This window comes from Saccopteryx leptura, chromosome 9 (assembly GCF_036850995.1).
Source record: "Saccopteryx leptura isolate mSacLep1 chromosome 9, mSacLep1_pri_phased_curated, whole genome shotgun sequence".
Taxonomy (NCBI): Eukaryota; Metazoa; Chordata; class Mammalia; order Chiroptera; family Emballonuridae; genus Saccopteryx; species Saccopteryx leptura.
Window position 1 is genome coordinate 43478295 of NC_089511.1, and position 23666 is coordinate 43501960.

The 23666-nt window shown below is 44.3% G+C and overlaps 1 pseudogene; it reads right to left on the minus strand.

Annotated features, from left to right (window-relative positions):
• Nucleotides 1-542: 542 nt before the first annotated feature.
• LOC136381485 (Wilms tumor protein 1-interacting protein-like) lies at nt 543-22989 on the minus strand (annotated as a pseudogene).
• Nucleotides 22990-23666: the final 677 nt, after the last annotated feature.

Sequence of the window (23666 nt, forward strand, 5' to 3'; positions counted from 1 at the left end):
ATAGATAGGGACAGAAAGGAACGGAAAGAGATGAGAAGCATCAATCATCAGTTTTTCTTTGCGACACCTTAGTTGTTCAGTGATTGCTTTATTATATGTGCCTTGACCGCGGGCCTTCAGCAGACCAAGTAACCCCTTGCTCAAGCCAGCGACCTTGGTTCCAAGCTGGTGAGCTTTGCTAAAACCAGATGAGCCCGTGCTCAAGCTGGCGACCTCAGGGTCTCGAAGCTGGGTCCTCTGCATCCCTGTACAACATTCTATCCACTGTGCCACTGCCTGGTCAAGCAAGACTGTTTTCATTGGCTTACATATTTACCCAGAATTGACAAAATAGGACCCTGTAATTTCCTTTTTGTTTAATGTTAGGTCATAAGGCCCAAACTAAAATCAGGGTCTTCTTCAAGGAAACCAATTTAAAAGTTTGTTAATTTGTGTTTGACATAGTACCACATGGTTTAAAATTGACCACAAATCTGAGGAGACTGGTGAGAAATGAGGAAGACTAGCGAAACATTCTTTTGGCAGCGGAGAACTAGCTTATTTTAACCCAAAACAGTCACCACTTCTAATCCTGTACAGAGAAGCATAAGACAAATCAGAAAGATTGATACCTGCCTGACTGCCTCCAGCAAAAACACTTAATAAGTCCAAGATACTTTCAGTGATACCTCAGTAAGAGTCTAGTACCTTATTTTGATATTATGAAGGGGATGCTCCTGACTCAAACCTTTTTATAGACGCTTGGTTTCCGGGAGCTGAGATCCACCCTCCGATGCTCTCCCGGTCCTCTGAACCACTCCCGCAGGTAGAACCTCTTCGGGAATCGCTGCTGCCCACAGGATGTCCTCGGTGAATCCCAGTCTGGGCACATGCAGGAGAGTCTGTCTCTCTATCTCTCCTTCTCTCACATAAAAAAAAAGAATACTCATAAAAGAAAAAATACATTTTTCCCCATTCAAGTTTAAAACTTTCTTAATAGAAAGTATTCAAACATTCCCTGGGAAAATGCACCATCAATAAAGACCTCAAGGAATTCTCACAGGCATATTCCCACAATCAAAAATTACAAAACATGAGAAAACAAGGATCGCGACCAAGAGAGAGGAGAAACATTAAATAGTATAAGTAGAAGTTCAGATGATATCAGATAGTGGAAATGTTAGATGCATAATATAGTATAGGCATGTCTAATATGCTGACAAAATAAAACCAGACATCTAAAGCAAGAGACTACAAAGATTTCATGGAGAGGACATCAAAAGCAACACTTTCTTGAAGCAAACAAAGATTCATTAGACTTTATAAAGAATTTCTTTTCATCAGAAGTCTTCATTCAGAAAGTAATGAAGTACAATTAGGTCAGATAAAGAATTTACAACACACATAATCAACGAAAAAAACTTTTATCTAAGACGCGTGAGGAACTCCTACAATAATGGAAAGATAAGTGTTTTTCTGCTGTTGCAAAAACAACTTCTCAAAATGATTTGACTTAACACTGTGCCTGTTATCGTACTTTTATAAAATAAAATATTAAAGGCTCTGGCCAGGTAGCTATGTTGGTTAGAGCGTTGTCCTGATACAGCAAGGTTGCAGGTTCAATCCCTGCAACCAGTCAGGGTACATACAAGAATCAACCAATGAATGCATAAATAAGTGGAACAACAAATCGATGTTTCTCTCTCTCTTTCTCTCTTTCCTATGTGGTCCATGGTGTGAGAGGGGCCAGAAAGAGGTTACCTACCACAGGAGTCACAGGGGAAGCAATCGGTATGATACAGGCTCCCCATTGCTGGCACGCTTGCCTTGCTCTGTAGATACCAAGCCCACACTTGATGCAAATGCCTGTGGGAGAAGAGGCAGGACAGAGCAGTTAGTACCATAAATATGCAGCTGGTGCATCCAAATCCCAGCCCTAATGCTCCCCATCAGGCAACATTGGGCAAGTGAACTTCTCTAGGCCTCCATCACGCACTCACTAATGCCTAACCTGGGGACGATACGGGGACCCACTACTTAAGGTTAGTTGCTGTTGCTGTTCAGCAGAGCACCTGGTACAGAGTCATCCTCGCCTCAAAATCATTATGATGGTTTATACCTAGAAAGTCACCAACGGCCTGCTCTTCGGACTACAGAAATATCCTTCCTTCTGTCTATGAGACAGAACAATGAAGACCACACAGACACAAGCAGAGCAGTCACTGACCCTCCCCGGTCATACTGTCCACATATGAACCATAAGGCTCACTTATTCTTGTTCAGTCAGGACTCTGACGGCAATGACCTGCCACATGCCCAGCACATTTAGGTGGTAGACATTCTGCCATGCACCAATCAAGTCCCCACCCTCAAGGAGCCTGTATTCCAGTGCAAGGATAGAGACCACAACACATAAATATCTAAGGAGGAAGAAAGTGCTATGGAGGAAAATAAGGCTGTTTAAAACCATGTCTGTGTGATTTTTAAGTAGGGCAGTCAGAGCAGGTTCCGGGGATCAGGTGAGATCTGAGCAGAGGTCTGAAAAATAAGGGAGGGGTCCCAGCCAGGTGATTCAGTGGCTTAATATTCGTCCTGGTGGACCAAGGTCACAGGTTCAATCTCTAGTTAGTGCATGCACAAGAAGCAACCAGTGAGTACACATAAGTGGAACAAGTTGATGCTTCTCTCTCTCTCTCTAAAAAACAGAAAAGTATTTTTTAAAAATTTAAAGAACAAAAGGGAAAACTGCCTGACCAGGTGGTGGCGCAATGGACTGAGTGTAAGACTGGGACACAGAGGACCCAAGTTCCAAATCCCGAAGTCGCTGGCTTAGTGCGGGCTCATCCAGCTTGAACACAGGCTCACCAACGTGAGTGCAGAGTAGCTACATTGATCGAGGGATTATAGACATGACCCCATGGTCGCTGGCTTCACCCCAAAGGCTGCTGGCATGACCAAGGAGTTACTCATTTTGCTGTAACCCCGCGGTCAAGGCACATATGAGAAAGTATTCAATGAACAACTAAGTTGTCGCAAAAAAAACTGATGACTAATGCTTCTCATTTCTCCCTTCCTGTCTGTCTGTCCCTATCGGTCCCGCTGTCTGCCCCTCTCTCTCTCTCTCTGACTCTGTTTTTAAAAAAAGAAAAGAAAGAAAGAATAGAAAAAAGGGAAGCTGCTAATCAGGCACTAGGAAGACTGGGTGGAATCGGAGACCACCCCTTGCAGCACAGGGTGGGGAGCCTAGCAGGCAGAGGCGGGGCGGTACTAGAGAGGCCGCCAGCAATGCCAGGGCAAAGCCTGACACTACCCCTAGGAGACTCCCTGACCAGCCCTCCTTCAGACCCAGCCCACAGGTGCCCAGCCCACACAGCAGAAGTCCCCTTCTCAAAGTTACCCAGAGTGTCCCTGTCCCCAGAGGACTTAAAGAATGTTCCACATGCCCTCTGAATCCAAAATCTTCTGGCTGCTCTAGGACACGCTGCCCTTACCCATTCCCTCCTGCGTTCTACCTGATCTCTCTCCATGACATTTAATCGTGATGAAGCCTCTTCCAGCTTTAAAAAGACTTTCTCTTACCATCGGCCACCCATTTTCTTCCTCCCCTCAGTCAAGGAAGAAAGTTTAGTTCTACACTGTCATCTCCTAACTGTGCAAACTCATGACTTCCTCTTCACATACTGCTGGAAGGGGACCTCTCCTCTTTGGTTTCCAGGATATGACCTGCACCTGGCTTTTTGGTTCCTCGCCCTTCCCAGCTCTAGTGAGTATTCTCCTACTCTGTCTTGGGTCACCCATGCCTGTTCTCCCAGGGGTAGGAGGACTGCTTCATTTGCTAGAAAACACAGGCAGGAATGTAGAGGTGGCTGCTGAGGACCTAGGTGAATGGAGGAGAGCCATGGACACCAGAAGTCACAGCCATGCCTTGGCTCTGCTAACCGCTACTGGATGGACATGCAGGTCCAGCATTGCTAAAGATCCTATTTTTTCAAGAAAAGTGAGATATCTAAATTTCTATACGAAATCTTTCCATACTGAATTACTAACATAAATGTTCTGAAATGCAGATGGCAAACATAAAATATATCTGCAGGTCTCCCTGGGCAGTCCCAGACCCTCTAAACACCCCGCAGAGGGCTCTGCCCCAGCCAGGATCCCTCTCTGCACTCACTGCTCCACCTCCCAGATGGCCTCCAGGCCACTCCAGGTCCAGAACAGAGGTCCAGGGTCCTCCATAAAACTGCTCTTCCTCCGAGTTACTGCTCAAGAAATGGCACTTTGGGGAGGCCAGGTTTCAGGGAACATCCGGGTCGGCTCTCTCCCACCTGCAACTCTGATCTCGGCCCCTATTCCCTGATCTTGACTGAATTCCCTTCCCTCACTCCAACTACCTGATTCACCATCATCAATTCTCATCCCCAATGGTTATTTCAACATCCTCATGGTGTCACAGCCTGACCCCCAATCACACATCCCAAATATTGGAGCCAGACTATTCTTTCTTTTTTTTCAATTTCTTAAAAAGATTTTAGAAAATTATATTTAATGAGGTGAAATTGATCAATAAGAGTGCGTAGGTTAGATGGCAGCGGAGTAGGCAGACACACAGATGCCTAGCTCTCACAACCAAACTGGAATACAAATCAATTTTGGAAAAATCAGTGTGAAAAACCAACTATGGACTACAAGAAGAGTTCTCAAAAACCAAGGAGCAAAGAAGAAGTCACAACAAACCTGGTAGGGAGCTCCTGAATCTCCCCTGCTTACAGGAACAGCATGGGGGGGGTAAGGCTGAGAGCCCAGAGCGGTTCTCACTCCAGGGAAAAGAGCAGAAAATACTGCTCACAGCCACTTGCCTGGTGACCAGGGAGCAGGTGTGTTGAAAGGACTGGCTTATCTTCCAAGTGTAAAGCGGAGAGAGAGGGACAGACGGTGAGGGGCCAAGGAATGCAGGAGCCGACTTAAAAAGCTGACTCATCCAGTGCTGGAGTCGGCCATAGCTGGGGGAGGGACTGATCCTTCCACAAAACAAGGCTAAATTGCTTCCCACCACAGATCTCCAGACATCTCTCCAGTTCCAATCAGCACAACAAAACACAGCTGAAAACAAGAAGTGGGGAGGAGGGGCAATAACTCAGGTCTCCATGGAGATCTGAGATACACCTCCTCCTACTGAAGCTGAGAAAACTACCTGCCCCCAGAGAGATTAATTGGTAGAAGAGGTCTTCAGAGTCTCAGGTTACACCCATCCCATTCCTGGATAGTTTCAAAGAAGCCCCCTGCTGAGATTAGTAAACAAGACTATCACCTGTTAAGAAGACAAACAAATCACGACTTCAAAGCAGCCCAAATCCAAAAGTGGATTACAAATGATAGCTGATGCCAACCCAAGAAGACCTAGAAATAACACAATTGAAAACTGGAGGCAGATAACACCAAGCCTACACTCAACCAACTCTACAAACAAAACACCCAAACACAGATAATGAGAAGACAAAGAAGTGCAATCCAAGTGAAACCACAAGAGAAACCTTCAGGAGATGACCTGAGTGATATGGAAATAATCAAATTTTCAGATAGAGAGTTCAATATAATGATTGTAAGGATGCTTAGGGATCTTAGAACAAAAATGGATGGTCATTATAAACACCTAAATAAAGTAATAGCAAGTATAAAAAAGGATATTGAAATATTAAAAAAGAATCAGTCCAAGATGACAAATACAATATCAGAAATGAAGACCACAATGGAAGGAATTAAAAACATGATGGATAGAGCTGAGGATCGAATCAGCGAGTTGGAGGACAACTTGAATGAAGGCAAGAAAGCAGAGAAGACAAAAAGAAAAGAGACTCAAAAAGTCTAAGGAAACTCTGAGAGCTCTGTGACAACATGAAGAGAAATAACATCCACATCATAGGGGTTCCCAAAAAAAGAAGAGAAAGAACAAGGGATAGAGACTTGTTCAATCATATCATAGCTGAAAACTTCCCTAAATTGATGGAGAAACTCTCACAAGTTCAAGAAGCACAGAGAACAACATAAAAAAGAAACCCAAAAAAACCTACACCAAGATACACCATAATTAAAATACCAAAGCTAAGTGATAAAGAGAAAATATTAAAAGCAGCAAGAGAAAAAAAAGCTATCACCTACAAAGGAGACCCCATAAGGATGACATCCGACTTCTCAACAGAAACACTTAAGGATGGAAAGGAATGGCAAAAAATATTCAAAGTAATGCAGAACAAGAACCTACAATCAAGACTATGTTATCCAGCAAGACTATCATTTAAAATCGAAGGAGAAATAAAAAGTTTCCCAGACAAAAAAAACCCCCAAAAACTCAAGGCATTCATTACAACCAAACCAATGCTGCAGGAAATGTTAATGGGCCTATTGTAAACATATCAAAGTGGGAAAAGAATATAACAAAAAAGGAATACAGCTTTAAAGAATAAAACGGCAATAAACAACTACATATCAATAATAACCATAAATGTAAATGGTTTAAATGACCCAATCAAAAGACATAGGATAGCTGCATGGATAAGAAAACAGCACCCGTACATATGCTTGTCTACAAGAGATACACCTTAGAACAAAAGATGCACATACAATGAAGGAAAAAGGATGGAAAATAACATTTCATGCAAATGGAAATGAAAAAAAAGCTGGGATAGCAATACTTATATCAGACAAAATGGACTTTAAAACAAAGGATATAGTAAGAGATAAAAAAAAAGTCATTACATAATGATAAAGGGAGTAATCCAACAGGCAGATATAACTATTATAAATATCTATGCACCTACTATAGGAGCACCTAAATATAGAAAGCAGACTTTGATGGATTTAAAGAACGAGATCAACAGCAATACTATAATAGTAGGAGATTTCAATACCCCACTAACATCACTAGATAGATCCTCAAGAAAGAAAATAAAGAAACAGCAGACCTAAAGGACACACTAGATCAACTTGATTTAATAGATATCTTCAGAATCTTACACCCTAAAAAAGCAGAATATACATTCTTTTCAAGTGCTCATGGTACATTCTCTAGTATAGACCACATGTTAGGGCACAAAAGCGGTCTCCACAAATGTAAGAAGATTGAAATCACATCAAGCACTTTCTCCGATCACAATGCCATGAAACTAGAAATGAACCACAACAAAAAAGCTGAAAAATTCTCAAACACATGGAAACTAAACAGCAGGTTGTTAAATAACAAATGGATTAAGAATGAGATCAAAGAAGAAATTTTTTAAAATCTTAGAAACAAATGACAATGAGCATACAACAACTCAAAATATATGGGACAAAGCAAAAGCAGTACTGAGAGGGAAGTTCATAGCACTACAGGCACACCTTAAGAAACTAAAAAAGCTCAAATAAACAACTTAACCCTGCATCTAAAAGAACTAGAAGAAGAATAGCAAGTAAATCCCAAATGTAGTAGAAGGAAAGAAATAAAAAAAAAAGATCAGAACAGAAATAAATGACATAGAGGGTAAAGAAACAATACAGAGGATCAATAAAACTAGGAGCTGGTTCTTTGAAAAGGTAAACAAGATCGATGAACCTTTAACTAGACTCACCGAAAAAAAAAAGAGGACTCAAATAAATAAAATTAGAAATGAGAGTGGAGAAATAACAACTGACATAACAGAAATACAAAATATTGTAAGAAAATACTATGAAGAACTATATGCCAAAAAACTAGACAATCTAGATGAAATGGACAAATTCCATGAAACATACGATCTTCCAAAAATCAATCTGGAAGTATCAGAAAACCTAAACAGACCGATTACACCAAATGAGATCAAAACAGCTATCAAAAAACTCCCAACAAAGAAAAGTCCAGGGCCTGAAGGCTTCACAACTGAATTCTACCAAATATTCAAAGAAGAACTAACTCCTATCCTTCTCAAGCTATTTCAAAAAATTCAAGAGGAACGAAGACTTCCAAGCTCCTTTTCTGAGGCGAGCATAATTCTGATTCCAAAACCAGGCAAAGACAACACAAAGAAAGAAAATTATAGGCCAATATCTCTGATGAATATAGATGCTAAAATCCTCAACAAAATATTAGCAAACCAGATCCAACAATATATGGAAAAAATCATACACTATGATCAAGTGGGATTTCTTCTGGGGAGGCAAGGCTGGACAATATTCGTAAATCAATCAATGTGATTCATCACATAAACAAAAAGAAGGAGAAAAACCATATGATAATTTAAATAGATGCAGAAAAAGCATACGATAAAATCCAGCACCCATTCATGATCAACACTCTCAGCACAGTGGGAATACAGGGAACATACCTCAACATGATAAAAGCCACCTATGAGAAACCCACAGCCAACATCATACTCAATGGGCAAAAATTAAAAGCAATCCCCTTAAGATCAAGAACAAGGCAGGGGTGCCCCTTTTTACCACTCTTATTCAACATAGTCCTGTAAGTCCTAGCCACAGCAATCAGACAAGGAGATGAAATAAAAGGCATCAAGTTGGAAAAGAAGAAGTAAACCTATCATTATTTGCAGATGATATGATTTGTATACAGAAAACCCCAAAGTCTCAGTCAAAAAACTACTGGACCTGATGAATGAATTCAGCAAAGTGGCAAGATATAAAATCAATACTCAGAAATCAGAGGCATTTTTATACACCAACAATGAACAGCCAGAAAGAGAAATTAAGGAAACAATCCCCTTCACTATTACAACCAAAAAAATAAAGTACCTAGGACTAAACTTAACCAAGGAGACTAAAGACTTGTACTGGAAAATTATAAATCATTGATAAAAGAAATCAAGGAAGATACAAACAAGTGGAAGCATATACCGTGTTCATGGTTAGGAAGAATAAACATCATTAAAATGTCTATATTACCCAAAGCAATCTATAAATTCAATACAATACCAGTTAAAATACCAATGACATACTTCAAAGATATAGATCACATATTCCAAAAATTTATAGGGAACCAAAAAAGAACACGAATAGCCTCAGGAATCTTAAGAAAGAAGAATAAAGTGGGAGGTATCACACTTCCTGATATCAAGTTATACTACAAGGCCATTGTACTCAAAACAGCTTGGTACTGACATAAGAACAGGCATATAGATCAATGGAACAGAAAAGAGAGCCCAGAAATAAACCCACAGCTCTATAGACAAATGATATTTGACAAAGGAGGTAAGGAAATACAATGGAGTAAAGACAGCCTCTTTAACAAATGGTATTGGAAAACTGGACAGCTACCTGCAAAAAAATGAAACTAGAACACCAGCTTACACCACTCACAAAAATAAACTCAAAATAAAATTAAAGACTTAAATGTAAGCCGTGAAACCATAAGCATCATAGAAGAAAACATAGGCAGTAAGCTCTCTGACATCTCTCGGGGCAATATATTTGCTGATTTATCTCCACAGGGAAGTGAAATAAAAGACAGGATAAACAAATGGGACTATATCAAATTAAAAAGCTTTTGCACAGCTCAAGACAATAAGAACAGAATAAAAAGACAAACTACACAGTGGGAGAACATATTTGACAATACGTCTCATAAGGGGTTCATAACCAAAATTTATAAGGAACTTTTAAATCTCAACACCAGGAAGACAATCCAATGAAAAAATGGGAAAAACAAATGAATAGACACTTCTCCAAAGAGGACATACAGATGGCCAATAGGCATATGAAAAAAATGCTCAACATCACTAATCATTAGAGAAATGCAAATCAAAACCACAATGAGATATCACCTCACACCAGCCAGAATGGCGCTCATCAACAAAACAACACAGAATAAGTGCTGGCAAGGATGTGGAGAAAAGGCAACCCTCCTGCACTGCTGGTGGGAATGCAGACTGGTGCAGCCACTGTGGAAAACAGTACGGATATTCCTCAAACAACTGAAAATCGAACTGCCTTTTGACCCAGCTATCCCACTTTTAGGAATATACCCCAAGAACACCATAGAACGGTTCCAAAAGGGGAAATGCACCCCCATGTTTGTGGCAGCATTGTTCACAATAGCGAAGATCTGGAAACAGCCCAAGTGTCCATCAGAGGACGAGTGGATTAAAAAGCTTTGGTACATATATACTATGGAATACTACTCAGTCATAAGAAATGATGACATTGGATCATTTATAATAACATAGATGGACCTTGATAAAATTATATGGAGTGAAATAAGTAAATCAGAAAAAACTAAGAACTATATGAATCCATACATAGATGGCATATAAAAATGAGACTCAGAGACATGGACACGAATGTGATGGTAACGGGGGTGGGGGGTTGGGGGGGTTGATGGAGCGAGGAAGGAGAGAGGGGGGGGCACCAAGAAAACCAGATAGAAGGTAACCGAAGACAATTTGACTTTGGTTGAGGGGTATACAGCATAATCAAATGTCAAAATAACCTGGAGACATTTTCTCTCAACATAAGTACCCTGATTTATCAGTGTCAATGCATTAAATTTAATTTAAAAAAGAGGTCATAAGTTTTAAGTGCACATTTCTATAAGACGTTTCTTTCTAAAGTGAAAATGACCCACCCACTCTCAAACCTTCGCTCTAGTCCATCGACTCTGAATCCCCAATCTTTTCTTTCACTTGTCTAAGTTATCGGCCTATGTGGTAAAGAAAATAGAGGTCAGCTGCCTGCGGGACACAGGAAGAATGATGGGCTATGACCCTGCATCATGAGGTTTTTAGTTCTCTTTGACATTTCCCTAAATATGTGCCTGCATCATTTTAACAAGAATATACTGAAGAAGAACCAGAAGCAGGAGGGACCTCAGAAAGTCAGGGAGCAACCCAAGCCAGTAACGTAATTGATCAGAGTGTCGTCCTGATAGCCAAGACTGTGGGTTCAATCCTCAGTTAGGGCACATCCAAGAATTAAACAATAAATACATAGATATGTGGAACAACAAATCAATCTTTTTCTCTCTCTCTCTCTCTCTCTCTCTCTCCACCATCCTCTTTCTCTAAAAACATAAATAAAATATAAACCTTTGAAAACAATTCAGAGAGCAGAAAGTTTTAAGGAGAGACAACTCCACCCATGAGATGTAGCAGTGAGGTCCAGACCCACAAGGCCTGGCAAACACCCAGGAGAGTCACCAAGGTCATATGCAAGAACAGGGTCAGCCCAGTAAGAGGAGATCAGAGTGGATGAGCAAAGACGATGCTAACCGGACGCCCGGCTGAAAAGATGAGATGAAAGGGGCAACCAGACCGCGTGGCCATGCAGCTTTGGGGATTTTTATTTTTAATAAGAAAAACCTTTTTTTTAAGATTTTTTAATGTATTTTATTTATTCATTTTAAAGAGAAGAGAGAGAGAGAGAGAGAGAGAGAGAGAAGGGGAGGAAGAGAAGGAAGCATCAACTCCTCCCATATCATATGTGCCTTGACCAGGCAAGCCCAGGGTTTCAAACCTGTAACCTCAGGGTTCCAGGTCGACACTTTATCCACTGCGCCACCACAGGGCAGGGAAGACTCTTGACCATATTTGTAACCAAAGGAAAAGCACGGGTGGGAACAGTAAAGGTGAAGATGGGGTTGGAGATGGAAGGGTATTTGTCCTCAGATGACGTGGACTTGAGAGCTGTGGGGAAGGGAACAGGAAGCCACTGGGGAAGACAGCTGCTGACCTCAACTTTCTCAGCAAAGCAGGAAAGGCAGGGCTGGAGGAGAGAGGAAGGTTCCTGAGGGAATTAGAGGGAACTGACCAAGGCTAAGGGCGATGGATGGTGCCGAGAAGACCAGAAGACCATCGCTCTGCCCCTGGCACGCAGCGAAAAATGGAGCTGCAGCTCAGGCACAGAGCTGGGCTCTGCAGGACAGATAGCGACTGTAGGAGACAGAGGTACTAATGAGATGCAGGCCACAGTCAGAACTGGAGATGGCAGCAGCGCAGAAAAAACAGGGTGTGGCTTGGGAGTGGGTGGCTGAGGACAAGGCAGAGAGGTCACCAAACTTAAAGAGGATCCGGAAGCTTGAGGCTGTTGGCTGGGTAAAGGCAATGGACTCCAAGCTGGGTGAGGAGAGACAGAGGGAACGGGAGGTCAGCTACTGCCAGAGCCAGGAAGGAAGGGGCCAGAGAGGAAGAAACACCCTGAGAAACAGGTTCATCACAGATCCCTGAGCTCAGGCTACCTGCAGACGTCCTTGTGCAAAATTTTAAACTATTCAGTTACTTGTATTTTTGAAATCAGAAAAATGTTACCGAGAGAGACAAGATGGCGCTGGAGTAGGCAGACGTACCAGCATCTACCTCCCAGAACCAAAGTGGATTAAAAACTAATTTTATGAACTATCAGCTGGAAAAACCAACTTTGGACTAAACTAAAAGGACTCTTCAACCAAGGAATGCTGAAGAAGCCACACAGAGACTGGTAGGAAAAGCGGAAACACGGAGAGGGCTGCCCAGCTTCTCGGAGCGAACGGCAGCAGGGAGAGGCTCGCGTGGCGGGAAGGGAGTTTAGCAGAGGGGAAAAGGTCCTGAGCCCCAGGAACAAAGCCCCAGCCTGCAGCCCCAGAGCCCAGAAGAAACGTAAGGACAGTATTTAGCTGGAAACAAGTCAGGATACTATTTGAGAGAGAGTCTGATTTCTCAGACCCAGGATCCTTCTTAAAGGGACCGCGCAGAACATCTCTCTCACAAACACTAACCCGGGGCTCCTGGGGACGGAAGGAGAGGGGAGAGAACCACAGTAACAGGAAGAGAGTGCAATCTAGGAGGCATAGGGAGAAACATTTTGGGAGATAGCCACCCTAACCCCTGGGACGAGTCACTCCCCAAAGCTGAAGTGAAGATTTCCCCCGGAAACAGCAATACCAGCAAAGGGAAGCAGGAGAGCAGCCAAACAAGCTCCCCTGCAGCATTCAGAGCAGAGTAGCATAGAAGGAGGGAGCTTTCGGGTCTACAGTAGTGAGTCTTAGGGTCCGAGCTGCAACGCCCCCACCCACGCGGCTGAGGGCGCACCGGAGAGCGGGCGGCAGCGGGAGACAAAAGCGCGGTTCTGCTGGCAGGGGTGGAAGCCGGCTGGCCACTACTGGGCTCAGGTGTGAGCTCAATCTTGCCCGGCTAGGGAGAAGGGGGCGTGCAAAAGCGGCCAAGCTCAGCTGCCAGCAGCCTGTAATCCAGCCTCCGGGAGAAGGGCGGGAAACCTGGAAAGGGTAGAAACCAGCCCCAGAGCAAGGGTAGAGGAGCACAGCCCTGCCCGTGCAACCCAGGCTTGCGGTCTGACTTGGTAGCCGGCTCCTCCCGCGGGGGTGGAGCCAAAAACCCAGAAGAGGCGGAGTTCCGCTACGGAGCTGAGCTTGAGCACGCAGCCCTGCCCGACAGTAGAGCCAAGGCTAGCAGCTGTTCCTTGAGTGGGATCATCCTGCAAAGGCAGGGCGAAAGCTCAGAAACAGGCGGAGACCCGCAGCTGAACAAAGGTGCTCGCCAGTGCCCTCAGGAACGAGCATAACGTCACACACGGGGGCGGGGCAAAGGCCAAGGCCACCAACCCTTGCGCACCCAAGCACGTGATCACAGCCACTCCCGTGAAGAGAAAATGCGGAGGCAGAGAAATACAACACAAATAAACCCAAGAGAAATCCCCAGAAAAGGACCTAAGTGAATCAGATATAACCAAATTACCAGATGCAGAGTTTAAAATAATGATTATTAGGATGCTCAAAGATATTAGAACCACCATAGATGGCCATTACGAAAACCTAAATAAAGAGATAACAAATATAAAAAAGGACATTGAAATAATAAAAAAGAATCAGACAGAAATGACAAATACAATATCTGAAATAAAGAATACAAAGGAAGGAATTAAAAGCAGGATGGATGAAGCAGAGAATCGAATCAGTGAGTTAGAGGACACAATAAATAAAGGCATGGAAGCAGAGCAGAAAAAAGAAAAGAGACTCAAAAAGTCTGAGGAAACTCTAAGAGAGCTCTGTGACAACATGAAGAGAAATAACATCCGCATCATAGGGGTTCCTGAAGAAGAAGAGAAAGAACAAGGGATAGAGACTTTGTTCAAACATATTATAGCGGAAAACTTCCCCCAATTAAGGCAGGAAAACATTTCACATGTTTAGGAAGCACAGAGAACTCCATTAAGGAGAAACCCAAAGAAACTAACACCAAGACACATCATAATTAAATTACCAAAGCTAAATGATAAAGAGAAAATATTAAAAGCTGCTAGAGAAAAAAAGACTATCACCTACAAAGGAGCCCCCATAAGGATGACTTCTGACTTCTCAACAGAAACATTTGAGGCCAGAAGGGAATGGCAAGAAATATTCAAAGTAATGCAGAACAAGAACCTACAACCAAGACTACTTTATCCAGCAAGGCTATCATTTAAAATTGAAGGAGAAATAAAAAGCTTTACAGACAAAAAAAAACTCAAGGATTTCACTGCAACCAAACCAAGGCTGCAAGAAATGCTAAGGGACCTGTTGTAAACAGATCAAAGGAAAAAAAGAATATAGCAAAAGAGAAAAACAGTATTAAAGAAAAAAAAATGGCAATAAACAATTACATATCAGTAATAACCTTAAATGTTAATGGATTAAATGATCCGATCAAGAGACATAGGGTAGCTTCATGGATAAGAAAACAGGACCCATGCATATGCTGTCTACAAGAGACACACCTTAAATCAAAAGATGCACACAGACTGAAGATAAAAGGATGGAAAAAAATATTTCATGAAAATGGAAATGAAAAAAAAGCTGGGGTAGCAATACTTATATCAGACAAAATGGACTTTAGAACAAAGACCATAGTTAGAGATAAAGAAGGTCACTACATAATGATAAAGGGAGCAATCCAAAAGGAAGATATAACCATTATAAATATCTACGCACCTAATACAGGAGCACCTAAATATATAAAGCAGACTTTGATAGACTTAAAGGGCGAGATCAACAGCAATACTATAATAGTAGGAGATTTCAATACCCCATTAACATCATTAGATAGATCCTCAAGAAAGAAAATTAACAAAGAAACAGCAGACTTAAAGGACATACTAGATCAACTCGATTTAATAGATATCTTCAGAACCTTTCACCCTAAAACAGCAGAATATACATTCTTTTCAAGTGCTCATGGTACATTCTCTAGAATAGACCACATGTTAGGGCACAAAAGCGGGCTCAACAAATTTAAGAAGATTGAAATCATATCGAGCACTTTCTCTGATCACAATGGCATTAAACTAGAAATCAACCACAATAGAAAAATTGAAAAACATTCAAACACTTGGAAACTAAATAGTACGTTATTAAACAACGAATGGGTTAACATGGAGATCAAAGAAGAAATTTAAAAATTCCTAGAAACAAACGATAATGAGCATACATCAACTCAAAATTTATGGGACACAGCAAAAGCAGTCCTGAAAGGGAAGTTTATAGCATTACAGGCATACCTCAAGAAGCTAGAAAAAGCTCAAATAAACAACTTAACCCTGCATCTAAAAGAACTAGAAAAAGAACAGCAAGTAAAGCCCAGAGCTAGTAGAAGGAAGGAAATAATAAAGATCAGAGCAGAAATAAATGACATAGAGGCTAAAGAAACAATACAGAGGGGATCAATGAAACCAGGAGCTGGTTCTTTGAAAAGGTAAACAAGATTGATGAACCTTCAACAAGACTCACCAAGAAAAAAAGAGAGAGGACTCAAATAAATAAAATTAGAAACGAGAGTGGAGAAATAACAACTGACACAACAGAAATACAAAATATTGTAAGAAAATACTATGAAGAACTGTACGCCAAAAAACTAGACAACCTAGATGAAATGGACAAATTCCTTGAATCATATAATCTTCCAAAAATCAATCTGGAAGAATCAGAAAACCTAAACAGACCAATTACAACAAATGAGATCAAAACAGTAATCAAAAAACTCCCAAAAAAGAAAAGTCCTGGGCCTGATGGCTTCACAAGTGAATTCTACCAAATATTCAAAGAAGAACTAACTCCTATCCTTCTCAAGCTATTTCAAAAAATTCAAGAAGAAGGAAGACTTCCAAACTCCTTTTATGAGGCGAGCATAATTCTGATTCCAAAACCAGGCAAAGACAACACAAAAAAAGAAAATTATAGGCCAATATCCCTGATGAACTTAGATGCAAGAATCCTCAATAAAATATTAGCAAACCGGATCCAGCAATATATGGAAAAAATCATACACCATGATCAAGTAGGATTTATTCTTGGGAGGCAAGGCTGGTACAACATTCGCAAATCAATCAACGTGATTCATCACATAAACAAAAGAAAGGAGAAAAACCACATGATAATTTCAATAGATGCAGAAAAAGCATTTGATCAAGTCCAGCACCCATTCATGATCAAAACTCTCAGCAAAGTGGGAATACAGGGAACATACCTCAACATGATAAAGGCCATCTATGACAAACCCACAGCCAACATCATACTCAATGGGCAAAAATTAAAAGCAATCCCCTTAAGATCAGGAACAAGGCAGGGGTGCCCCCTTTCACCACTCTTATTCAACATAGTTCTGGAAGTCCTCGCCACAGCAATCAGACAAGAAAAAGAAATAAAAGGCATCCAAATTGGAAAAGAAGAAGTAAAACTATCATTATTTGCAGATGACATGCTGTTGTATATAGAAAACCCTAAAGTCTCAGTCAAAAAACTACTAGACCTGATAAAAGAATTTGGCAAGGTGGCAGGATATAAAATCAATACTCAGAAATCAGAGGCATTTTTATACACTAATAATGAACTGTCAGAAAGAGAAATCAGGGAATCAATCCCCTTTACCATTGCAACCAAAAAAATAAAGTACCTAGGAATAAATCTAACCAAGGAGATTAAAGACTTGTACTCGGAAAATTATAAAACATTGATAAAAGAAATCAGGGAAGATACGAATAAGTGGAGGCATATACCGTGCTCATGGTTAGGAAGAATAAACATCATTAAAATGTCTATATTACCGAAAGCAATTTATAAATTCAATGCAATACCAATGAAAATACCAATGACTTACTTCAAAGACATAGAACACATATTCCAAAAATTTATATGGAACCAAAAAAGAACACGAATAGCCTCAGCAATCCTGAAAAGGAAGAAAAAAGCGGGAGGTATCACACTTCCAGATATCAAGTTATATTATAAGGCCATTGTACTCAAAACAGCATGGTACTGGCATAAGAACAGGCATATAGATCAATGGAACAGAATAGAGAACTCAGAAGTAAACCCACAGCTCTATGGACAACTGATATTTGACAAAGGAGGTAAGACAATACAATGGAGTAAAGACAGCCTCTTCAACAAATGGTGTTGGGAAAACTGGACAGCTACCTGCAAAAAAATGAAACTAGACCACCAACTTACACCACTCACAAAAACAAACTCAAAATGGATAAAAGACTTGAATGTAAGCCGTGAAACCATAAGCATCTTAGAAGAAAACATAGGCAGTAAGCTCTCTGACATCTCTCGCAGCAATATATTTGCTGATTTGTCTCCACAGGCAAGTGAAATAAAAGACAGGATAAACAAATGGGACTTTATCAAACTAAAAAGCTTCTGCACAGCTAAAGACAATAAGAACAGAATAAAAAGACAAACTACACAATGGGAGAATATATTTGACATAGCGTCTGATAAGGGGTTAATAACCAAAATTTATAAAGAACTTGTAAAACTTAATACCAGGAAGACAAACAATCCAATCCAAAAATGGGCAAAAGAAATGAATAGACACTTCTCCAAAGAGGACACACAGATGGCCAATAGGCATATGAAAAAATGTTCAACATCACTAATGATTAGAGAAATGCAAATTAAAACCACAATGAGATATCACCTCACACCAGTCAGAATGGCGCTCATCAACAAAACAACATAGAATAAGTGCTGGCGAGGATGTGGAGAAAAGGGAACCCTCCTGCACTGCTGGTAGGAATGCAGACTGGTGCAGCCACTGTGGAAAACAGTATGGAGATTCCTCAAGAAATTAAAAATTGAACTGCCTTTTGACCCAGCTATACCACTGTTAGGAATATACCCCAAGAACACCATAGCACTGTTTGAAAAGAAGAAATGCACCCCCATGTTTATGGCAGCATTGTTCACAATAGCAAAGATTTGGAAACAGCCCAAGTGTCCATCAGAGGACGAGTGGATTAAAAAGCTTTGGTATATATATATACTATGGAATACTACTCAGCCATAAGAAATGATGACATAGGATCTTTTACAACAACATGGATGGGCCTTGATAACATTATACTGAGTGAAAGAAGTAAATCAGAAAAAACTAAAAACTATACGTTTCCATACATAGGTGGGACATAAAGATGAGACTCAGAGACATGAACAACAGTGTTGGGGTTACAGGGTGGGGGGAGGAGAGGGAGGGGCACAAAGATTATGGCTTTTCAGCATTTGCCATATTCCTCCCTTAATCTATAGACAGACAGCAAATATTTACATATGGTGTTCCCACTATAAAGACTGGTGTCTTAGGGACAAATGCTGATAAACTATCTCAGCAGTTCCTCCTTCTTCAAAGACTTATATGTCAACATAGAGCTCCATGTTTCATAGGACATACTCAAGCTCACTCTATGTTCCCTGGAGCTTAAGCACAAGGGAATGCCCCCCCCCCTTTTTTTTTTAGTATTTTTTCTTTTATTTATTTATTTTTTGTATATTTCTGAGGATGGGGATGGGGAGGCAGTCAGACAGACTCCTGCATGCGCCTGACTGGGATCCACCTGGCATGCCTACTGGGGGGAATGCTCTGCCCATCTGGGGTGTTGCTCTGTTAGGACCGGAGCCATTCTAGTGACTGGGGCAGAGGTCATGGGGACATCCTTAGTGCCCAGGGTGGATTTGCTCCAGTGGAGCCTTGGCTGTGGGTGGGAGGAGAGAGATGAAGAGGAAGGAGAGGGGGAGGAGTGGAGAGGTAGATGGGCGCTTCTCCTGTGTGCTCTGGCCAAGAATCGAACCCGGGAATCCTGCACACCTGGCCAATGACTCCGACGGGTCTACCATATCATGCTTTTTACTTAAAAAAAAAAAAAAATTTAATTTATTTTGAACAGGAGACACCAAATCTTTTTCGCCTGCAAACTACTACCTTCTTTATTAGATCTAGCTAATAACACTGTTCTGTCTTTTTTCCAAATAGCTCCAGATATATGGAAAAGATTTATATAGGCAGATGGGGATCCTCAAACCCCTCAGCGAGATCTTCTGAGAATGGCTTTTAAGATACCTAGAGGCAGAAAAAGCCCAATAGAGATCAGGGGAACTACCAGCTTTTAGGATACACCCTTAAAGGCTCCAACACCCCAAAGGGGTCTCATAGGATGCCATCTGGGTCCTGCTTCAATAGTGGAAAGGTCATTGAGCTAAAGCCTGCCAGGCTTACACACCTCTGCTGTGAGGAAACAGGGACACTGGAAGGTGGGCTTCCCCCTCGCTCCTCTAAGGGAGGGTTCAGTCTCTTCCAGCCCTGCTCCAGCCACCTATGACCTAACCTTGCCCAGAAAGCTGGGGTTTGCCACTGAAGGCTGAAGGTACCCAGGGCCGTGGGCCCCATCTACGATACTGTGGACGAGCCTAGGGTATTTCTTCCAAGAAGCAGGTAAACTGATCTCATTCGCACAAGGGCCACTTAACTATATTTTGCCTGAATAGTCAGGTTTTTTATTCTTCCCTCAAAGATCTCTGTTGTGGGTGTTGATAGTCCTATTTTCTGCTGCTTTGCTTAATATATAGTGTTTCCTTTATCCCTCCTTCCTCAATGCCCCATTCATATTTCAGGCTGGGACCTACTCCTAATTTAGAGCTCTCTTTCCTCCTTTTGCCAACTTGTATTATGAATTTACCTTTGCCACCCAGCTTAGTGTATCCCAAGGTTCTCTTTACCAGGCCACAGTCACAGAGCTCCAGGGAAAAGCAACCTGGTCTCATCTCTCCAGGCAGAGGAGAACAGAAGCTCCATATCCACGCATGCTGCCAAATGGCTTTTCCCAGTCTACCTGAATCATTACCAGCTAGAAGCAGCGGTCATTGGGACTTGGACATGAGCTGCAAAGTATAGAATGGTGACAACAATTCCAGTGCCATGTGGACTTTTCCTGTGGGGAACTTTCCTGGACTCCTGCTCCCTGTGACAGCTCCTAACAGACTGAACTGGGGTTGGGTTGTATTTTTCAGGGATTTGGCATGGTGATGGGGCCATCTTCGACTTGGGGAACATGTTAAGGACACTACTCTTTTAGGGATTCTTGCTGTATGGGCCAAGAGTTTGCTTAAAGGCTTTTAATCACTGTAAAAAAAAATAGAGGACTGGATGAAGAAGATGGGGCACATATACACCATGGTATATTATTCAGCTAGGAGAAATGGTGACATCGGATCACTTATAGCAGAATGGTGGACTCTTGGTAGCATTGTGCGGGGTGAAATAAGCGAATCAGAAAAAAACAGGAACTGCAGGATTCCATACATTGGGGGGACATAAAAGCGAGACTAGGAGGCATGGACAGGAGTGTGGTGGCTATGGGGGGTGGGGGGAGGGAAGGAGGGAGAGGGGGAGGGGGAGGGGGACAGAGAGAACTGGATGGAGGGTGGCGGAGGACGATCTCTCTTTGGGGGATGGGTATGCAACAGAACTAAATGACAAGATAACCTGGAAATGTTTTCTTTGAATGTATGTACCCTGATTTATTGATGTCACCCCATTAAAATAAAAATTTATTTAAAAAAAAAAAAAGAAAAAAAAGAAAAATGTTACCTAAATCTGGCTTCTCTTAGAGAAAAAAAGATATATCATCCCTCACCTCCCCCTCCCACATGACTTTAATGGGCCGGAACTTAGGAGCAGCTCCCTTTAGAAAGGAGAACCCACTGCTCTTATGGTCTTGTGCCTGGGACCCCTTCACTTCTCCCATTAGCTGCCTGGGTATAGCCACCTCCATGCCACACAGACTCATAAGTACCTGCGGAGGTCCCCAGAACACACTCCAACAGCTTCTGCAAAGCATAGGGACAGGAGAATGAATGATCTGTCCACAGAGCAATGGAAAGTCTTTCTCCTCAGAAGACAGTCCAGAGAGGAAACAGCTTCCTAACTCACTGCCTTGCTCCCAGGACACTCCCAGACCATGTCATAGCAGCCACACCACAAATTCTTACCCTAGAGCTCCCAGATGTGCTTACTCTCCCAAAGGCAGGCCCACACACTCCCTGGACCACCTGACCCCTCCTGGTCTGCAACCCAAGATAATGGAGTGCAACAAGCCACCTGCTCCTGGCTTGCTTTGCCCACATTCTTCCCTTTGCCTGCAATACCCCCATCTGACCTGTCACATACAGCTTCCTCCTCCCTCCAGATCCAGCTCAGGGCGGTCCTGAGCTGCAAGCTGAAATGAATGCAGGGAACCCAGGACAGCCTCCATCCCTGGCAGGATGAACACCAGCTACCCCCTTACCTCCCATTAGAGTCCGCTGCCTGAACTGTCCAGCCCAGCAGTAAGGGAGGGAAGGAAGCCCCAGGCATCTTCTCAGAACCTCAAGCCTAAGAGTCTTACTGTTGTCCAAAGGACTAACAGGGTTCTGTGAGACCCAGGGTCCGAATGGGAAATGAGGACTCAGAAACTGCTGAGGTTTACAAATGCTGCCCAGCAGGATCCCCTCTGGAAACATGCCACATACAAAGCAAAGCTTAGAGAGAGGACAGCCCAGAGACTGGTTGGTCCCTTCTGCTACAGGGTGGACTCTCCCTCCCTCACACACTCTACCTCCAATGGCTACCATCACCAAACACTCAGGTAAGAGGTTGTCCGGTGGCAACCCGGCCACTCCACCGCCCTGCTTACTGTCTACAAACGACACTGCTGCTGGGAGAGCAAACACCAGGGGGATGGGTCCCTACACAATTTATCCGACCCTGGTCACAAAGTATCCAGTAGGATGAACAGAAGTAAGTGCCAGGAGTTAAGAAGAAATTAGCCAGAAATGGCTTGTTGTGCCTACATATTTACATGGCTTTTTCTCCCAGTTGGGGTAAGGGCTTCAACTCCCTTTCCCAGAGCCCCTTTCTGGCTGGGAGACTGAGACGCGAGGACGGCGGTCCACACTCACACACTTCCGGCAAAACAGGCCACCGGCTCCCCTTCCCATCCCGGCCCCTAACAACGCCCAGCCCCAGTCACCCAGGCTGTGCTCGCCCGAGCCGGACGCAACCCCGGGGCCGTCCCGACCGCTCACCGAAGGAATCCCGCGCCGTGCGCGCTTCCAGCGCCCGCTCCAGCTCTCGGGTCAACGCCTCCAGCCGCCGCTCCGCCGCGCTCGGGCCGCCCTCTCGGCCCAGGGGCAGCTGGAGCGAAGGCAGAGGGAAGGGGGCCGGCCCGGCAGACTCGGGGGAGCGAGTCGGCGCGGGGCCGGGGCCGGGCAGGAGCAGGTCGGGGTAAGCGCCGGCCGAGCCGCGGGAGCCGAGACGGGACCCGCTGGAGCGGGCGCTGCCCACCGACGGCGGCTCCGGACCGGGACGCGGGTCCGAGCGGCCTGAGCACAGACTGCCGTGGCGCTGGTCGTAGCCCAGGCTGCTGCCGCTGGAACGGGCGCTGCCGCTGCCGTCGCCGCTGTCGGAGCCCGGCAGGCTGGCCCGCGGGCTGCCCGCTGGCTGCGCGCTCATCTCGGGGCCGCCGCGCGCCGCGGGCCGCGCTCCCCACGGCTCAGTCCGTCCGTCCCGGCTTCGGGGCCACTGGCGCCGCCTTCCCTCGGAGGCCCAGCGCCGGCGCCGCCTCGTTTCCGAGCCCGAGCCTCGGCCCCCGCCGACCCCGGTCCGGAGAGTCGCCGCCAGGCTGCAGCTCCCGCAGGGGCAGAGCCGCCTCGTGCTCGGCTACCCGGGAGCGCTGCCTGGCCCGGCCCGCCGGCCCTCGCGCCTCACCTCCGCTTCAGCTTCCCGCCGCCGCTCCGGCCGCGCCGCCGCATCGTCCGCCCGAAACCCGAGCCCGCCCGGGAGCGCGGTCCGGGACCTGGGCGCTCGCGGCGGAGAAATGTGCGCTCGGAGACGCCGGCCACGCCCCCTTCCCCGCGGCGCGGTGACTGCGGGGAACTCCTTTGTGGGGCGGGAATGCGAGGAAGGAGACGGCACTGCGGCCCCTGGTGTGTGGGGAGTGGAGGTGGCGGCGCCGGAGCTGGAGGAGCATGGAGGGGCGCAGAGGCACCGCCGGAACCCCGCGCCGGGTCGCCCTGGCTGTTTTTCGGAACTGCCCCTGGGCGGTCCAGAGGCGAGCTGTGGCCGCCGTCTTGCGCCGGGACTGTCGGGTCTGTGGAAGGGTCACGGATCCGCGCGAGCTGAGCTGTAGGCGGGTCCCGCCCTCTAGCGGGAGAAATAGAAGCTTACAAACATTTCCCACAAACTCCCTCGTCCTACTTCCCAGATCTGCCACACTTTCAAAACTCTTGCCTTCCCCTGAAACGCTCCGCCAGATCCAGGGCCCTGGAAAATCCTCTACATCTGGAGCATATGCCCCCCCAGGATCTCGCGTGACCCCAAGACCCCAGTCCAGCCCTGCACCATGCGGTTCCTCACTGCTTTCCGGAACCCCCATCTGTCTGTTGG